Source organism: Cyprinodon tularosa, unplaced genomic scaffold (assembly GCF_016077235.1).
Source record: "Cyprinodon tularosa strain WSP-4 unplaced genomic scaffold, ASM1607723v1 ctg497, whole genome shotgun sequence".
Lineage (NCBI taxonomy): Eukaryota > Metazoa > Chordata > Actinopteri > Cyprinodontiformes > Cyprinodontidae > Cyprinodon > Cyprinodon tularosa.
In genome coordinates this window covers 32,779-51,496 of record NW_024039226.1, presented here as the reverse complement: position 1 = coordinate 51,496, position 18,718 = coordinate 32,779, and the positions used below count along the sequence as shown (strand labels likewise).

General features: G+C 40.8%; 1 protein-coding gene across 1 annotated transcript in view; it reads right to left on the bottom strand.

The window, feature by feature from the left end:
• Positions 1–15,090, bottom strand: part of LOC119794902 (probable ribonuclease ZC3H12C) — a 56,252-nt gene extending 41,162 nt beyond the window's left edge. Inside the window, exon 1 of the mRNA XM_038302668.1 lies at positions 14,988–15,090. The gene's annotated coding sequence lies outside the window, so the exon portion shown is untranslated. The remainder of the gene's footprint in view (positions 1–14,987) is intronic.
• Positions 15,091–18,718: the final 3,628 nt, after the last annotated feature.

The following is an 18,718-nucleotide window of genomic DNA, read 5'->3' as shown; positions in this document are numbered from 1 at the left end:
CGTCCATCTAAAATCTCACATCTGCAGCATGGCTAATGTGTTTGTTCATACTGACTTTGATGACATTGGATTCCAATGCACCATAGTCAGTTTGAGCTCCCTTTCATGGCAGGCAACTCCGTTGTATTGTATCTTTCTTTAAAAATCGAAAATCTTCTTTGAGGAAAAAAATATCAGATAAATACAAGGAAACCCTGCAGAGTGTATAATATAGCATAAATTATTAAAATAGAAAATAAACCATAGTGGCAAAAATGATGCAAAAATTAAGAATAGCATCCAGGGATGCCTACTTTCTTGACACAGTAGGCTTTATCCATTCCTATGCTAACTACAGATCTGATTAATAATTGAATGGTGCTGGTAAGTGAGCGGACAGCACTGACATATGAGAAACCAGAGCCTGTAACTGAGAAAAAGAGTACTTACCTGCATTACGTTTAGAGAGCCTGGTGACTAGCAGTTTTTTTCTGGATTACCTAATTCCTCTGCTATCCTTGCAAGGTAAGGATAGCAGAGGAATTAGAATTGCCTTGAATAAGCTGCCATTGTAAATTCAATTCAATTCAGTTCATTAATATAATAATTCACAACACATTTCATCTCAAGAAACTTTACAGATACAATTCAACCAGATGATATACTCTGCTAGGTACAAATTATTCTATCTAAGGAAAACCAGCTGATTGCATCGACTCATTGACGTGAAAGTAATCCCTTACACATTAAAGGTGCAGCAGAAGATCTTTTTTGATGCATTTTTTACCATGTGGCTTAAAGATCTCCCTACAGCCGCTTAGCAAGCAGTGAAATAGAAGGTCTGGAAGTGGAACAAAAATAAATGGTCCCCGCTACAGTGAGAAATCAATGAATAACCTCAACCAATCACAAAAGACGGTCCGTTGTACACGATTGGTTCCAAGACAACAAGGCAGGAAGCTAGCCGCTGTTATGCTACTTTCACACCTAAAGCAGCAATAGCAGCAAAAACACGCGTGCTGCTTCATTTTTGATGCCTTTACAAATTTAGCCATGAGCCATAAGCCACCTGTCCTCAGCCGGAAGAAGGGGCTGTGGACCAGTAAGGCAGGGGAAGCACGGAGACACAGGTCGACCAAAATCCAGGTTGCTGCTCTGGCTGCGTGGTGGAAAAAGTGGGTCTGATGTAGGCTTGTCCCGATCCGATACGTGGATCGGATCGGGACGCCGATATTGGCAAAAAAATGCGTATCGGCAAAGCATGTAAAATGCCGATCCAGACTGCCGATCCAGTTTTAAAAAAAAAATCTGGTCCGTATTTTCCAGTTTCGCCGATTGAAACGATCCATTCCACTATTTTGCGCCAGTGTTCCCCTGTTTTGCATTTTTATTAAAACTTACAGTAATACTTGCACCTTTAACTGTTTACGGTTCTACTGCTCACTGTGCAATTTCAGATTGCTATTCGTAATTTTGTCCAGTTTGTGTTTATCTCTTAATAAACAGGTAAGTTTGTTGTTACCAAGCATTGTGTTTTATTCAATCTCACCTAATTTAGCTGGCTAGATGTTATCAAGAGTACTAAAACCCTTTTCAACATGAGTCTTACAACTAAGGCTAAATACTTTAACTTAAACTTAAATACATGCTCGGATAGGCTGGTATCGGTATCGGATCGGAAGTCCAAAAACAATATCGGTATCGGATTGGAAGTGCAAAAACCTGGATCGGGACATCTCTAGTCTGATGTGCATTTGGTGGAGCTACCCTATCCTTTCTTTGCCTGTAACAATGGCAGCTATATTTGCTGTGATCAGTGGGTAAAACATAGTTTGAATCTATTCTGAAGTGATAAAGTCCACCTGAAAACATGGTCAGTGCAGTCAGTTCATCCAGATTACCATCCTGCCTTTAAATATTATTTTTGTCGGAGCCGCTCAGACCCCTCTACACCAGCATTGTGTTGTCACTAGGAATCCCATTCAACAGCAGCCTCTGGCCCGGTCGCCTCCTCGCAGTTTGCCGCGGCGGAGGCCACAAACCTGCTGGCGTTGTGGAAAAGATCCTGGATTTTCTGGCTGTGGTTCTGGTTCGCTTTGCTTTTAGCAATCTCCCAACCTCCCCATTCATCCAGGTCTTTGGTTTGCTTTGTTCTTTGTGATGCTGACGTCCTTGATGCATTTGTTGATGTACCATAACACAGCCATGGCATACTCATCTATATATATTATTTTTTCATGGGTTGCTGCTTCCTTGAAGAAAGTCCAGTCAGAGCATTGAAAATAGTCTTTCTCCATGGCACCCTCAGACCACACTCAGACCTCTTTAACTGTTGGTTATATGTGCCTGGTCATGCTCTGCTAAGCATAAGAAATCCTTTATGTCTAACTATAAAGATTTTATTTATTTCAGCTCACAAGAGGTGAAGCAAATCCTTCTTTAATTTGTACCAAAAAGGAATCCCTAAATTATATCCAAGGCAAATATATAATTGTATACTGTTTATTTTTTGACATAGCCCCAAATGAAAAGGTTAATAGAATATTGCTCTCTCAGTTCTATTCAAATATGATGTACATTTTCTTGTACCGTCATTAAAATTTTTTTTCTGTTTCCTTTGAATTTTTCTACATGATAGTTAACATATTGAAATTTAAGTCTGGATTACCATGGTATCATAAGGCAATTATGTAGGTATTTTTTTTATATCAGAACCCTATGAATTTAATTCTACTTTGACCCATGAGCAGCGGTAACCAAGGGGTAAATTTTTAGAAATAAAGCCAAAACTGCCAAAGTAGAAAGATAAATGTTTTTGTTCTTTTCTTTTTGGGAATAATAAAGATTTTTTTTTATCTGTGTGTAATGCATAATTCATAGTAGATCAGGAAGTATTTGCTTTTCATAGAAACCTTGTATGTCTAAAACCATTCATTTATTGTAAAATGTGTTAGCTTGTCTGTCTGTTATATTAACCAATATGATCTGTTGAACTAGATCTCAGAATCAGAATCAGAATCAGAATCGGGTTTATTGCCATTGTTAGTGAAGAGGTTCACAACTAGGAAATTTCTGTGGTACAGTCGTGCAACATGAAACATATATGAAATAGTAAATAAAATTATAAAAATCTCTAAAAACACTAGGGTATAAGGCATGCAAAAAATATACTAATATATACACTTAAGATAAAAATATGGATAAATATAAAAAGTAAAATGTACAAGATAGTGCAAATAGAGCAGTGTGCAATACAGCAGTGTGAATGGCATGGGCAGGTTATGGAGTCTGACATATAGTGTTCATGAGTCTTATGGCAGAGGGGAAGAAGCTGTTTTTATGGCGGGAGGTTCTGGTCCGTATGGACCGTAGCCTCCTCCCTGAGGGGAGAGGTTCAAACAGTCTGTGTCCAGGGTGAGAAGGGTCGGCTGTGATGCGACCTGCACGTCTCCTGGTCCTGGAGACATACAGGTCCTGGAGTGATGGCAGCTTACAGCCGATCACCTTCTCAGCGGAGCGCACAATGCGCTGCAGTTGGTATCTGTCCCTGGCGGTGGCGCCAGTGTACCACACGGTGATGGAGGATGTGAGGATGGACTCACTGATGGAGGTGTAAAACTGCACCAACATCCGGGTTGGCAGCTTAAGTTTCCTCAGCTGCCGCAGAAAGAACATCCTCTGCTGGGCCTTCTTGACGAGGGAGCTGATGGTCGGCTCCCACTTGAGGTCCTGGGTGATGGTGGTGCCCAGGAAGCGGAAGGACTCCACCTTGGAGATGGGGGTGGGGCTGTCTGTGAGGGCAAGGGGGGACGGTGGGGCTGTGACCTTTCTAAAGTCCACAATCATCTCCACTGTCTTTTGGGTGTTCAGATCCAGGTTGTTGCTGCTGCACCAGGACACCAGCCGGTCCACCTCCCTCCTGTAGGCAGACTCATCACCGTGGGAGATGAGCCCGATGAGGGTGGTGTCGTCCGCAAACTTGATCAGTTTCACGGACTGATGGCTAGAGGTGCAGCAGTTGGTGTACAGGGAGAAAAGCCAGGGGGAAAGGACACAGCCCTGGGGGGATCCGATGTTGATGGTCCGTGTGTCAGAGACAGTTGTTCCCAGCCTCACGTGCTGTCTCCGGTCCGTCAGGAAGTCAGTAATCCACCTGCAGAGGGAGCTGGGCACGTTGAGCTGGTACAGCTTGTCCTGGAGCAGACCCGGGAGGATGGAGTTGAAGGCAGAGCTGAAGTCCACGAACAGGATCCTGGCGTAGGTTCCTGGGGAGTCCAGATGCTGCAGGATGAAGTGGAGGGCCAGGTTGACTGCGTCGTCTACGGACCTGTTGGCTCTGTAGGCGAACTGCAGCGGGTCCAGGAGGGGGGCGGTGATGGATTTTAGGTGTTGCAGAACCAATCGCTCAAAGGACTTCATGACCACAGACGTCAGCGCCACCGGCCTGTAGTCATTTAGTCCTGTGATCCTTGGTTTCTTCGGGACAGGAACAATGGTGGAGGATTTGAAGCAGCCCGGCACATGGCATGACTCCAAGGAGATGTTAAAAATGTCCGTGAAGACAGGAGACAGTTCGCTGGCACAGTGTTTCAGGGTGGAGGGAGAAACGCCGTCAGGGCCAGCAGCTTTACGGGTGTTCAGCTTCAGAAACTGTCTGTGCACGTCCTGCTCCAGGATGCAGAGGGCAGGGGGGGACAAGGGGTGGATTGAGGGGGCCTTTGATGGAGTGGCCTCAATTGTGTTGGGGGAGGAGGGGGTGGCTGGAGAGACCAGAGAGGTGCTAACGGCTCTGGGACAGTCGAAACGGCAGTAGTGTGTATTCAGTCTTTCACACAGTGCCCGGTCATTCAGAGCTCGGGGGGCTTTGGGCTTGTAGTTGGTAATAGCCCTGAGGCCCCTCCACACTGTGGCAGAGTCGTTGGCAGAGAACTGCTGCTGGAGGCGATTTGCATACACAGATTTAGCCTTCCTCATCTCCCTGCTAAACCTGTATTTCACCTCTTTGTAGCTGTCTCTGTCCCCGCTCTTGCGTGCTGCCTCCTTCTCTCGTCGAATCTGGCCGAGCTTAGGTGTGAACCAGGGCTTGTCGTTTGCATAACGCACCCTGGTGCGCGTTGGTAGGATGCGCTCCTCATTGTACTGTATGTAAGAGGTCACAATGTCAGTGTACTCGTCCAGATTATCTGTAGCAGCCCTGAACACCTCCCAGTCTGTGGTTTCCAGACACGTGCGGAGCTCCTCCACAGCCTCACTGGTCCAGATCTTAGTTGTGCTAACTACAGGCTTAGCTAGCTTCAGTTTTTGTCTATATGTGGGTATGAGATGGACCATCACGTGATCTGATAGTCCGAGGGCGGCACGGGGGACGGCGCGATAGGCGTTGTTTGCTGTTGTGTAACAGTGATCCAAAGTGTTCTGCTCTCTGGTGGGGCATTTAATAAACTGTCTGTATTTGGGTAGCTCCTGACTCAGATTTACTTTGTTAAAGTCACCAAGCACAATAACAAGAGAGTCAGGAAAAGTCCGCTCCACATGTAAGACATGGTCCGACAGCGCGCGCTGAGCCTCACGTGCGTCAGCGGCGGGTGGGATGTATACAGCCGCCAGGATGAATGAAACAAACTCACGGGGAGAATAAAATGGTTTACAGTTAATGAAGAGATATTCCAGAGAAGGAGAGCAGTGTTGTGAGATCACCGTCACATCGGTGCTCCAGCTGTTGTTGATGTAGAAGCAGACTCCGCCGCCTTTTGTTTTTCCGGAGAGCTCCGCGCTGCGATCCGCACGGAGGAGTTGAAATCCCTCCAGGTGTAGCGCGCTGTCCGGGATCTGTCCGCTGAGCCATGTCTCCGTGAAGCACAAAACACAAGAGGAGGAAAGGTCTTTGTTCCTTCTCATGAGCAGCGCCAGCTCATCCATCTTGTTGCTGAGAGCTCGGACATTAGAAAGAAATACGCCAGGTAAAGGCGTGCGTGTCCCCCGTCTGCGAAGGCGCACAAGAGCTCCGGCACGTTTGCCTCTCTTACGGCGTCTTCCTCTCTTGGCCAGAAATAGGACCGAGTCCACGGCAGAAACTAAAAAAACTGGTAATAAATCCTTAGGAGTGGTAGCTCTAATGTATAGAAGCTCTTCACGGGAGTAAGAGCACGCAGACGCACAATTAACTAACAAAAACAGACAAAACAGGGCGCACGAGAGGACCAGGGCGACCGTAGGTGGCGCCATCTTGGTTTTTGCTATTATCTGCTATTATCACAACATTTCTGAGACACTTTAGTATAAAATAGGGCATTAACTCATAAAAAGTTTATTTGCAATCTATAAATCTCTATAAAAAGTTTTCAACAGCAATGATGAACTGCATTGCTACATTATACCCAGCAATTGCAGTATCTAGGCAAGATCTGTCACTCTGGTATTCTGGCTGTTACTCAAAATTGTAAAGGTTAACTGTTTTTTGAAGTGCAACATAAAACTGACAAAAACTAGAGTAAAACCTTTTGAGTTTTAGTTAACTAAAACCGTCACATATAGTAATGACTAAAATGGGACTAAAATTAATAATAGTTTTTGTCCTAAAGATGAAAACTAAGAATAAATCTAAGATGATGGTAAAAAAAAAACAACCCTTAGTATAGAGTAATTTAATCTAGGTTAGAGGAATCTTAGTACTGTAATTTTTGATCTGAATCATTTCTGATTCAGTCCTGATGCAAAAAAGAATAAAAAAATAAGCACTCATTAAATATTTTGTACGTTTAGACCAGCCAAAGTATGGCCACTGCTAACACTTGCCCATGTATGGCCAAAGTCGGTCCTCGAGGGCCACTGTCCTGCAGGTTTTAGAGGTTTCCCTGCTCCTGCACAGCTGAGTTTCATTGATAGCTGATTAACATGCTGTTGCTGAGCTGCGATTATCAGAATCAGCTGTGCTAAAGTAGAGAAACCCTCTAACCAATTTTTGATAGGGAAACATCAGACAGGGAAATGTGACTGTGGGGAAGATGAGACTGTGGAACATGTCATTTTAAATTGTAGTAAATATTCGATACAGAGAAACAGGTTAATAAGGAAACTTAGTGACATGAAAATGAAACTTGACATTGTAGATTTATTGCAGAAAGAATCAGGAAGCAGAGGATATCGGGTTATATTTGAATTTTTGAAACAGATTAGGTTGTATAATAGGATATAGTTTTTTTTTTTTTTTTTTCTCTGCCATGTAGTCCACACTCCATACCAGTTGGTGGCGGTAATGCTCACCTAACGTTTTTTGCCAACCGCCAATAAAACTCAATAAGAAGAAGAAGAACCCTCTAACCAGCAGGAAAGTGGCCCTCGAGGACCAACTTTGGGCATGCCTGCAGTAGCCTTTTCCATAATAATACAAGCTTATCCAAAGCTAACCAGGATATTCATGCTAGTCACCAGCCTCTCCAAATCTCATGCAGGTAAAAACTCTCCTTGTCAATAAGAAGGTCTGGCTTCTCCTTTGCCAACTCTGTCTGCACAGTTACTGTACAAGTACCTGCCTGTCATTAATAAGATCAGTAATTGGCATTGGGATTAATGTGTCGACGAAGATGGCACCACTGTGTGTGCACTAGTGAAGTTTAATTAAAAAAGTGGATAAATGGCTTTTAGTTAAAGATTAAAAGGCAAATCGAAAAAATTATGCATTTGACACATTATTTTTAGCCCTCCAGATTTAACCGTATGTTGGGGTGTACCTGTTAGTTTCCAGGGGGGCGGAAAAACATGACTCTAACTGTTAGGTTCAGTACCGTAGGTGATAAATGTTTTGAGTTTTTCATTTTATACATTTGTTCTCTTAATTTTTATTTATTGTTTATTTAGTTTTAGTATCATATTGATTTCTTTCTAGTTTCCTTTTTTCCTGCCTCCCTAGTTAATTGTTTCTTTCTCAGCCAGACCCACCAGTCAATACGTTGATCCCTTTCACCTGCCTTTCTCCATTTAGCACATTTTCTGCACCAAGTACCTGGTCTTCTTAGGCCTTCAGCTTTCTTGACGCTAAGTATAAATTGGGCAAACCGGTTTAGCCAAAGCGGTCGCCATAATAAGTACTGTTCAAATAGTGCTGGCAATAAAGAAGGAGGTAGGAAAAGAATGCAGGATTTTCTTATTCATAGTTCATTTAGCATAAGGACCTCACAGTGATCCTATCTGCTACTTAGAAGCTATAGGATTATCTACAATCCGGTGTCCTCGCCATGCATTTTGTTGAAAAGAACATAGGAAAGTATGGAGTACGGGAGCACGCAACATAAATATGGGTTAATTGGAACAGAAGCGTACTCGTGACGTCACCACATGCTCTGCATGTCTGCAGCTGCATTTAACCTCCTGTTATTAATAGTCTCTGGATAATAATAAATTCTGACTTTTTTAATTTATTGTGGGAATAATAATTAACACAGTCAGATAAACACAAATGAAATGAACATTTTGCCAAATAAAACAAAAAAGTCCCCATCAGAGCCAGCGGTCCTTCACACACGGCTACGCAGAGAGAGGGCTGCTGCAGACGGACGGAGGTTAGCCCTGTCTGCCTTTACCCTCGGAGCTCCGCTGGTTGCCAAATTTTTATCGGTAAATGGGCCATATAGTGATGGTTAAAAGTATAATATTCTCGCCTCAAATGATCTTAAAATGTACTTTTATTGAACAATGGCAACAGAAAAGAGAACTTTTAACTTAATTCTCTGAGCTCTGTGACTGCTACATTGAAAGCTGCCGGAGTGCATGCTGGGACAGCTGTCTATCTAAAGAATGGACAAGTCAGCTCTGATGCATGCTGGGTAAATAGGGAGGGGCAAGAACAACATCCGGGGACTTTGTCTGTTCTCGGTCTGCTGTTCTTGTGAATTGCAACAGTACTAGGGCTGATGCTGATGACGTTTCATGAATACACGAGAACGTACAAATACACATATTGTGAAACAGCCAAAGTTTTAACAAAATGACATTATTTCTTCAACTGTACTCTGTGTGACATATTGGCTCAATCCAAATACCTCAAATTGTATCTCTAACCTCCTGTTACTCGCTTCTTTCGTAGGGTCAACAGTAAGAACAATGTACAGGGCAGAAAAGGCGCTCTGGACTGCTGAGTTAAATACAGACACCCTTCAGCCTTGCAGTAGCCTTGTGAGACCATCCTGATCTCGCAAGCTTTCAAGGTTTCACTCGCAGATCAGTCTGGCTATTTTCCGTTAAAGAAAATTTGGAGCAGTTCACCAAACGAACGTCCAATCAGCGTTGGCTTTGAGGCGGGTTGAGGTGTGACGCAACGAGAAGCGCGACAGTTCAGTCTAAAGAACATGGCGGCTTCAGCCGATGAAACTAGCGTTAGAGTGGCTATCGAGCAAGTTTTATCGGAATTACAGAGTATTTCTTCACTGAAAGAAGAGCAAAACACTGCTCTGGAGGCTTTTCTCAAAGAAAAAAGATGTTTTTACTCTTCTCCCGACTGGTTTCGGCTTGTGGTTGTGTTTTAGTCGTCGCTCTGTTAGTACGTTATATGCTTTGTTGATCTGATTGGTTTATTTGGCCCGTCTATCACCAACATAGGCCAATCAGCTAACCAGTATTTTCAACAACTTCAACAGAAGTTTTCCAGATTGATATGTGGAGCAAATCCAGCAAATCCATCTGGCGGAGTCAGGTTAGCCTTGCAGAGGTCGCGACAGATATGAACATGAATGACTGATCAAATTGGCACCAGAGCCTTCCCAAAAGAACTACAAAAAAGCATTGCAGAAATTTAGGCGAATAGCTTTAGGTTATGAAACAAAACATACGAAGATATTTACATTAGCATGTGTCTCCCAGTACATACACAAAATAATGTATTTTTGTTAAAAATCCCTGAAGTTGTCTGTCTATGCATTCTGTCAAGCAAAGGATTGTGAGCAACCATGAGTCAGCAGCTGCTAGGAACATGCAAAGGTCCTAATGCAAACAGCTTCCTGGTCCTCCTCATTCCTAACTGCCAGGCCTGTTTGGGTAACACTTATTATGGTGACTGCAGATGCTCTCCATATAGTTAGATTTTTTATACTTGATGACTTCAGCCATTGATGTAACACATTTTTTAATTGGAAGGGTAAAAACCTGGTTTTTAGTAGCATTATCTAGGTGTCGTCCATAAGGTTGACTCAAGAGCCCCTTTTCTAACTTTTGTATTGGTTTTACTGCTGACCCCATGAAAGCTGAAGGATAGGAGCTGGGAATAAGGGGTAAAAGCTTCATTTTGAGGTATTCAGAAGAAACCTTGATCTTCATAATCAAGCATATTCACTTATGCTTTGTAGCAAACATCTTAGCCCTTAACAGAACATCCCTTTTAACACAGTTGTACTCCATTTGCTTAAAGGTGACTCCTGAAAGCTGTACAATTTGTGTTGATTAAAAGAGACAGACTACAAACACCCCATGCCGCCTTTTAGATGTTCACATATAAAGATGTTGAAAATTATTTATAATTTCACAGAAGTTTTTGGAAATAAATCCGACATTATGCAGCTACTTGGACTGAGTAATTGATGATACAATACACCCTTGGTGAATCAATAAAGCAAACAGCAGAAGATGCAGCAGACCTTCTTTCCACCCACTGGATAAACATCAACCCAGCAGCAGGGATTACATTGTTGTCTTATCGATGCCTCAGGGGTGGACACGGGGAGAGGAAGATGCAGTCCAGCTGGTATTAGCCACACATGCACACACGTCACAGGCATAATACCATACTAACAGCTTCTACACATGCTCCTACCTATGAAGAGGGAAGCTAAACAAACCAGACCACAGGAGGCTGTGTGCTCCTGTGTGTAGAGGGGGATGGAACAGGGTCACTGAGGACTTTGAAGACACAAAAGTTTGGCTTTAGGGCCGGTGGCCTCTGGGTCACTTAAGAAGGCAGCATTAAAACATACAAACACACACACACACCACCTGCTGTGTCCTGCAGGCCTGTGTTTAGTGTAATGGAGATGGAGTGGCTCAACATCTAAACAATGAGAGACACATTGCTGAGATTTATCGCATAACTCAGACCAATTAATCCTCCACAGCAACTTGCTCGGAAGCCTTGGAATTGCAGTAAAAAAGCATTTTCTCAACAATCATTTAACAAGTAGTATATAACCAAATACCCGACACTAGATCATAGAGAAAGGAATTTATACAGCTGCTTTTTAAGAAATATTTAGTTTTGAACGTTATATTAAAAGCATTCTCAGTGAATATCTGACAAAATAAAGTCACGAACCTGTTGAAAAAAAATATCTTTCAAAAATCACACCTTGATCACATGGTCACTTTAAACCATGATTTAAAATGTTATAAGATTTCACAGTGATCTAATGTTTTGGTAAAATACAAACAAAACTCTAATAAAGGAAAAAAAATTACAGCCAGCATATTTGAAGCAAATCCTGGATGCTTCTCATCCTACTTGCCTGTGTTACTTCTTTGTACCAGGAAGGTTTAATCCCGGGCTTCAGGGGCCGGCGTCCTGAAAGCCCAGTTTCAACACACCCATACAAAAGGCAGAGTCATAACAAGTATCTTCAGGAGTCCATAGCAGGCTAAGCACGTAAATCCACCGTTTTAAATAAATGTCAAACAGAAGGGACAGAAGTGAATGTTAAAACTAAAGTTGAATGATATCTGAATCTGCTCAAATTGATAAATTACTATCAGTTGAAATGAAAATATCATGTGGATTAAAAAAATTACTGTGACTGGACAAAAAGTGGCAATTTCTAAGTAGCTAATCCAATCCGCTATTTGGTGACACCCAAGCTTTGCAATTAAAGGCAAAAGTTTATTTAGGGGTTTTCTTTAAGGTAGAAACAGAAAAATCCAGCCTCCCTGTTCTTGGTGTTAAGAAAAGAAAGAAATACGAAATATAAGTCATAATGATTATTTAATGGAGCCTAGGTGGAAGTTCAACTGAATAAACTGTTTATTCGCCTTCATTCGCCTGCGGCACACTCAATCAGCTTTGAACCACACCTTCATGAAATCCAAAGTTCATCTTAAAAGGCCTCTGATGCGCAACTTGTCTGGTCCTGTCGGCAGGCGATGGTTGCGTTGTGTGACTTCATTCAGATGACACCGTTTCAACCCACCTCCAGCCCCTTCTCCACCATTGTAGCTAAAGCTTCATCAGTCTCATTCCTCCCGGACTCTGACTGCATTCTGCGTCTCATTATAACCGGTCCGGCAGAAGACCGCCATGTTAAGCCTGGTTCTGTCTGAGGTTTCTTCCCAACGGGGAGTTTTTCCTCTCCACTGTCGCTTCATGCTTGCTCATCTTGGACAGGTTCTCTCACTCCTGTGTTATCCAACTGGACTTCCATCTTCGAGGTCCCTGAGTGAAGCTCTTGTATCAGCTCATGCAGTCCACTGGATCTCTCCATAAAGCTCAGCATACCGCCTCGCTAACCAGCAGTCTACAGACTGACCAACTTCATCTATCTCCACTTTACCACCAGTTTTTTATTATCAAAATTCAGAGCTATGTTTTCTGCTGAGGTCTGAGCAGCAAAGTAATTTATCAATAAATTTCCTCTAATTGTCTTTTCTCTCCGTGGGAGTTTTTCAGATTGAAATCTAAGTTGGGTTAACGGCACCAATGCAAAAGCTGATATAAGAATAAGTGAACGTTTCTTGTCCCCCTAATTTGAGCAGGTAAATAAGATAATCTACCAAAGGAAGTAGTAATTTTGTCATTAGAATAAGATGCCCAGATATTTTGCTCTTGAAATAAGATAATGTAGATGTTTTTTTCTTATTTTAAAAGTAAATCATTTTATTTGGTTGGCAAAATTCACGACTTAACGCCAGAATTCAAGGTAAAATACACACAGCAAAAAAAATACTATTTTTGCAGTGCACTTCTCGGTTTGCTTTCGGTTTGCTTTTAACTAGTGGTTTAATGTAGGAAAAGAAAAGATTATTTCATAATAAATTAACTTAAATTTAATTATACAAAGTAATAAAAAAAACCTTCCTGCTGTTTTATTAAGGAAGTTTCTTTTTTTTCCACATTATTAAGTCAGCTTCACACTTAAAATCACAGCTTTATGATTAAGTCATGACAGACCCTTCCACCCTCCCTGCGGGTGTGGCCTTTTGAACACGGTGTGGATATGCCACAAAGATCCACATTTACATATATGCTTGTGAATCCGCTGCACATGTGTGTCCTTGTGAGGTCATGTGTCTGCCTATACGCAGGTGTGTGAAAGTGTGTGTGTGTCATCGGGGCGAGTGCCGGGTCATGGGGTCAGAGGGAAACAATGGCGCGGAGGAGCTCCCAGCTGCCAGGCCAAACGTCATCCAGCCACCCTTCTGCCCCTCTCATCCCCCAACTTTTTCTTTAGGAGTGTGCCGTAAGTGCTGCTCACACTGATCACTGACAAACACACACGCACACATCCCAGACCTACCAGCAGCTTGCCAAAAATTAGGTAAAAGGGCACATGGGGACATATGCAGAGTATGCAGAGAATCAAATACATGGGAGAAAACCATGTATAGGGGTGAATTATATGGAAAACCACTGCATCATATAACATGCAGCATAAGATGATGATTAAAAGTTAAATTCATACGTCATATGTCGCTGACTTTTATGCTGGTTAAAAAACAACAAAAACACAAACTCTCCAAACTAGTACTAACACACAGGTAAAAATGATTCATCATAGTGGTAAACAAAGAATCATTGCTTGTAATGGGTAGACAATGCACAGACAAATTTGCATACAAGAAGCCTCAGCGTGCTTGAAAATGAACTGCATAGATACTAAATTGCTGCCCCTCCTGCGCCTGTACAAGGCTCCTAACACGCTATCTCCTCTTTTACAGAAAGCTGGCACTTTCTGTATAAATTCAATTAATTAGAATCCCCTTTCATTGAAAAGTTAATATATTTCATTGACTTATTTCCATTAATGAAACATTATTTAGATTTTATGCACAGACTAATGTTTTGAAACCTTTCTGTAAGGATTTTCTATGGGATTTAGAATAATCATTGTATATTAGCCTGCTCACTGAGGCTGCGCAGTGGGTAGCACTGCTGCCTTGTAGCAAGAAGGTTCTGGGTTTGATTCCTGCATGTTCTCCCTGAGCATGCGTGGGTTCTCTCCGGGTACTCCAGCTTCCTCCCAAATTGACAGCTGGAGATAGGCACTAGCACCCCTCGCGACCCCAATTGGGACAAGCGTGTCAGATAATGGATGGATGGATGCATATTAGCCAAAAAACAACAAAGATGTACTTGACAAATACAGATCATTGAGGATTTATGCAGTTTTGGGGTTTTAATAATATTTTATGTACTGTGTCAAGTGATTTTTAATTATTTGATTTTGTAAAAAAAATCAAAGTAATACAAAAGTCAAACATCTGACAAATAAGCCTCACTGAAATAGTTTTATTTATTGAAAATGACTGTATTTCCCATCCATAAAGTTACGGCTTCATTTGTTCTTGAAACCTGGTTTGAGCCAGGCCACCTCAGCACCATGTCTGACAGGTTAACCAGGCAACATCAGCTATTCTTTACACAACAAAGTGTAAACAGGTTCATCCACTCAAAAGGAAAAAGTACTAGTTGTTACAAGTGTGTTCATTGAGTCTAGCTTAGTTTTATAATTCAATGCAAAACAGTAAATATTTCTGGGGATAATTTAATTTAAATTATACAGGCTGCACTACTGCATGGATATTCCAGTTAACTAATATCAATGCAGCAGTGCAGCCTGTGTTGTGCACCATTTCATTTTTTTACCTGTTTTCAGGTAATTCTCTTTTCCTTTGAATTTTATTTTCAGCTCTGATTGCTACAGTAAAGTCAACTCTTCCATTGTTTAGAAAAATAGGAAGAGATATTCTGTCTTTTTTTTTTTTTTTTCCCAAGGAGTTTAACTGACTTAACTTTTGGATAAATAACTGGTTTTACTTACTTTAATGTGGCATCCAAGCTGTCTTGACTCAACTCTTCATCCATATTACTGATCTCCTCCGTAGCCTCACACACTGTAGTAATAAAGGCCAAGTAGAGAAAAATATCTGTCGCTCAAGATACTAACATTTAAATGCAAAGCTCTCTGCAAAAAAGAAAGCGTTGCTTCATTTTCTGCCTCAAAGTCTCCACCTAGTGGCCATTATCGGTAACAGACGCTGGAATGATGCATTATTTTAATATTATTGGGTAAATGTATTGAATTATTTACATATTTCCACCCTTAATTAAATCTACATATTAATCTGTTAAGCAATATTGTCACTACATAATTCATTTCACAACTGCTTTTTTTCTTTTCAGTATATGTTGGTATAATGAGATATTCTAGCTTGAAAAGTGTCCTTTAAAGTAAGGACTTATATATATATATATGATTAGAGGAGTAACTTTGATTAAATCTCTGTTTCTTTTAACCCTTTAAACCCAGAGGGTCTCAAATTCTGCCTGAAATTACACATGTAAATTAAAGCAAGTACAGCTTCCAAACTATAAATTGGGTAAAAAAAAATAGTTTGTATTTGTAAGACAGAAAGGCTTTGAGGAATATCTTTCAGGTGGAAACACTATTTTAAATGTCACCATGTTGGATTTACCGGCGATTAAACACAGAAAGAATAAAAAGATATTTAGCTATACCATTTTTTTTCATCCAAAATAAACACTGCAAAGGACAATAAAACCCCATTTGAAACTCCGGATGACATCACAGACTTTGTAGATCCACATCTTGACTATAACTCAAACAAATTTGAAATGAATAAATTGAAGCATGTTTGTTCCACAAAGGTTTTAGTAGGCAGTGTGCTAGGCGGAAATGTGATTTTCCATTCATAAAAGGGAATCTGGCCAAACAAATATGTTAATTTATATTTTTGGAGATCCTCTGCTTAAGACAAAGCCTTTGCTCCTAAGATTTAGTCCTTGTTTCATTGAAATTTACAATTGAACACACAATCATATCAACAAATTCAATAGAAAATAAAAATAACAGAGCAAGCATATTTAACAGATGCTAGTTACATCACCTGAAATAGTTACCCAATTACATCCAACCCCTCCCTGGAAATGTCTGAGCCTCTAGTTTCCAATGATGCCAACCATCAGGGGGTGTGGCTAAAAATGAATACCTGCTGTTGCATTACTCCTGCAGATTCACATATTTCAGGTGGAATTTCAAATCTCATTTTATTTGTTTACACAGCTATAAATCAAATAGTATTTGTAAAAAAAATCCTTTTGAAACATGTTTTAGAAATTTTTCAAGCCCTGATTGAAGCGCATGTAGATGAAACACCATGTGACAGTTTTTTGACCATTTCTATAAATAAATAAACATGAGCAGGTGTCAGATGGGCCCGGTACCCCATCTGGGTTCAAGGGGTTAAGTTAAAGCCACTCTCCTAAATTCTAAATATATTTTTGTTAAAAGGAAAAAATAAATTCCAATTTCTCAAAACATTTTGCCAAGAATATAAGTTACAAGAGCTTTAGCTCCATCTGGTGGATAAAGAAGAGAATTGCACTCAAAAACTGAGTCATTTTTTTTTATTATTTTTTAAAAGATAAAAAAGTAAAAAACAGTGAACAAAGAACAAAAGCAACCTATATATATATATATATATATATATATATATATATATATATATATATATATGTAAAACTTTGGTATATATTTATTTATATATTTTATAAGTTATTATAAGTAAGATGAACACAGTCAACTATTGAACAAAAAAATGAATAAAAAAATCACACAAAAAGGTTTATCAATTCTTCACAATGTATTAAGTGAATAAAAAACTAATTACTGTAAATTAACCAGCCTGAGCTGGAAAATTAATAAGATACAGTGGGGCAAAAAAGTATTTAGTCAGCCACCAATAGTGCAAGTTCTCCCACTCAAAAAGATGAGAGAGGCCGGTAATTTTCATCATAGATATACCTCAACTATGAGAGACAAAATGAGAAAAAAAAATCCAGAAAATCACATTGTCTGATTTTTAAAGAATTTATTTGCAAAATATGGTGGGAAATAAGTATTTGGTCAGTTACAAACAAGCAAGATTTCTGGCTCTCACAGACCTGTAACTTCTTCAGTAAGAGGCTCCTCTGTCCTCCACTCGTTACCTTCATTAATGGCACCTGTTTGAGCCCGTTATCAGTATAGAAGACACCTGTCCACAACCTCAAACAGTCACACTCTAAACTCCACCATGGCCAAAACTAGAGAGCTGTCAAAGGACACCCGAAACAAAATTATAGACCTGCACCAGGCTGGGAAGTCTGAATCTGCAATAGGTAAACAGCTTGGTGTGAAGAAATCAACTGTGGGATCAATTATTAGAAAATTGAAAACATACAAGACCACTGATAATCTTCCTCGATCTGGGGCTCCATGCAAGATCTCATCCCGTGGGGTCAAAATGATCACAAGAACGGTGAGTAAAAATCCCAGAACCACACGGGGGGACCTAGTGAATGACCTGCAGAGAGCTGGGACCAAAGTAACAAAGGCTACCATCAGTAACACACTACGCCGCCAGGGACTCAAATCCTGCAGTGCCAGACGTGTCCCCCTGCTTAAGCCAGTACATGTCAAGGCCCGTCTCAAGTTTGCTAGAGAGCATTTGGATGATCCAGACGATGACTGGGAGAATATCATATGGTCAGATGAAACCAAAATAGAACTTTTTGGTAAAAACTCTACTCTTCATGTTTGGAGGAAAGAGAATGTTGAGTTGCATCCAAATAACACCATACCTACAGTGAAGCATGGGGGTGGAGACATCATGCTTTGGGGCTGTTTTTCTGCTAAGGGAACCAGGACGACTGATCCGTGTGAAGGAAACAATGAATGGGGCCATGTATCGTCAAATTTTGAGTGAAAACCTCCTTCCATCAGCAAGGGCATTGAAGATGAAACGTGGCTGGGTCTTTCAGCATGACAATGATCCCAAACACACCGCCCGGGTAACGAAGGAGTGGCTTCGTAAGAAGCATTTCAAGGTCCTGGAGTGGCCTAGCCAGTCTCCAGATCTCAATCCCATAGAAAATCTTTGGAGGGAGTTGAAAGTCTGTGTTGCCCAGCGACAGCCCCAGAACATCACTGCTCTAGAGGAGATCTGCATGGAGGAATGGGCCAAAATACCAGCAACAGTGTGTGAAAACCTTGTGAAGACTTACAGAAAACGTTTGATCTCTGTCATTGCCAACAAAGGGTATATAACAAAGTATTGGGATGAACTTTTTTTATTGACCAAATACTTATTTTCCACCATATTTTGCAAATAAATTCTTTAAAAATCAGACAATGTGATTTTCTGGATTTTTTTTTTCTCATTTTGTCTCTCATAGTTGAGGTATATCTATGATGAAAATTACCGGCCTCTCTCATCTTTTTAAGTGGGAGAACTTGCACTATTGGTGGCTGACTAAATACTTTTTTGCCCCACTGTATAAAAACTACACCTACATCTTAGAAGAAGATTTACAAAGAATAACTAAATATTTCCAATCTTAGAGAAATAGCTAGGGAACTTCATTCAACATCAACAGCAAAATAAAGCATTCTGATACCAACCCAGAAGAATGGTGAATATCAGCAGGAGGTTTAAAGCTTTTACCTTTTTTCTCTTCTGTTTTATCTATATACAGAAATATTTTTTTTTT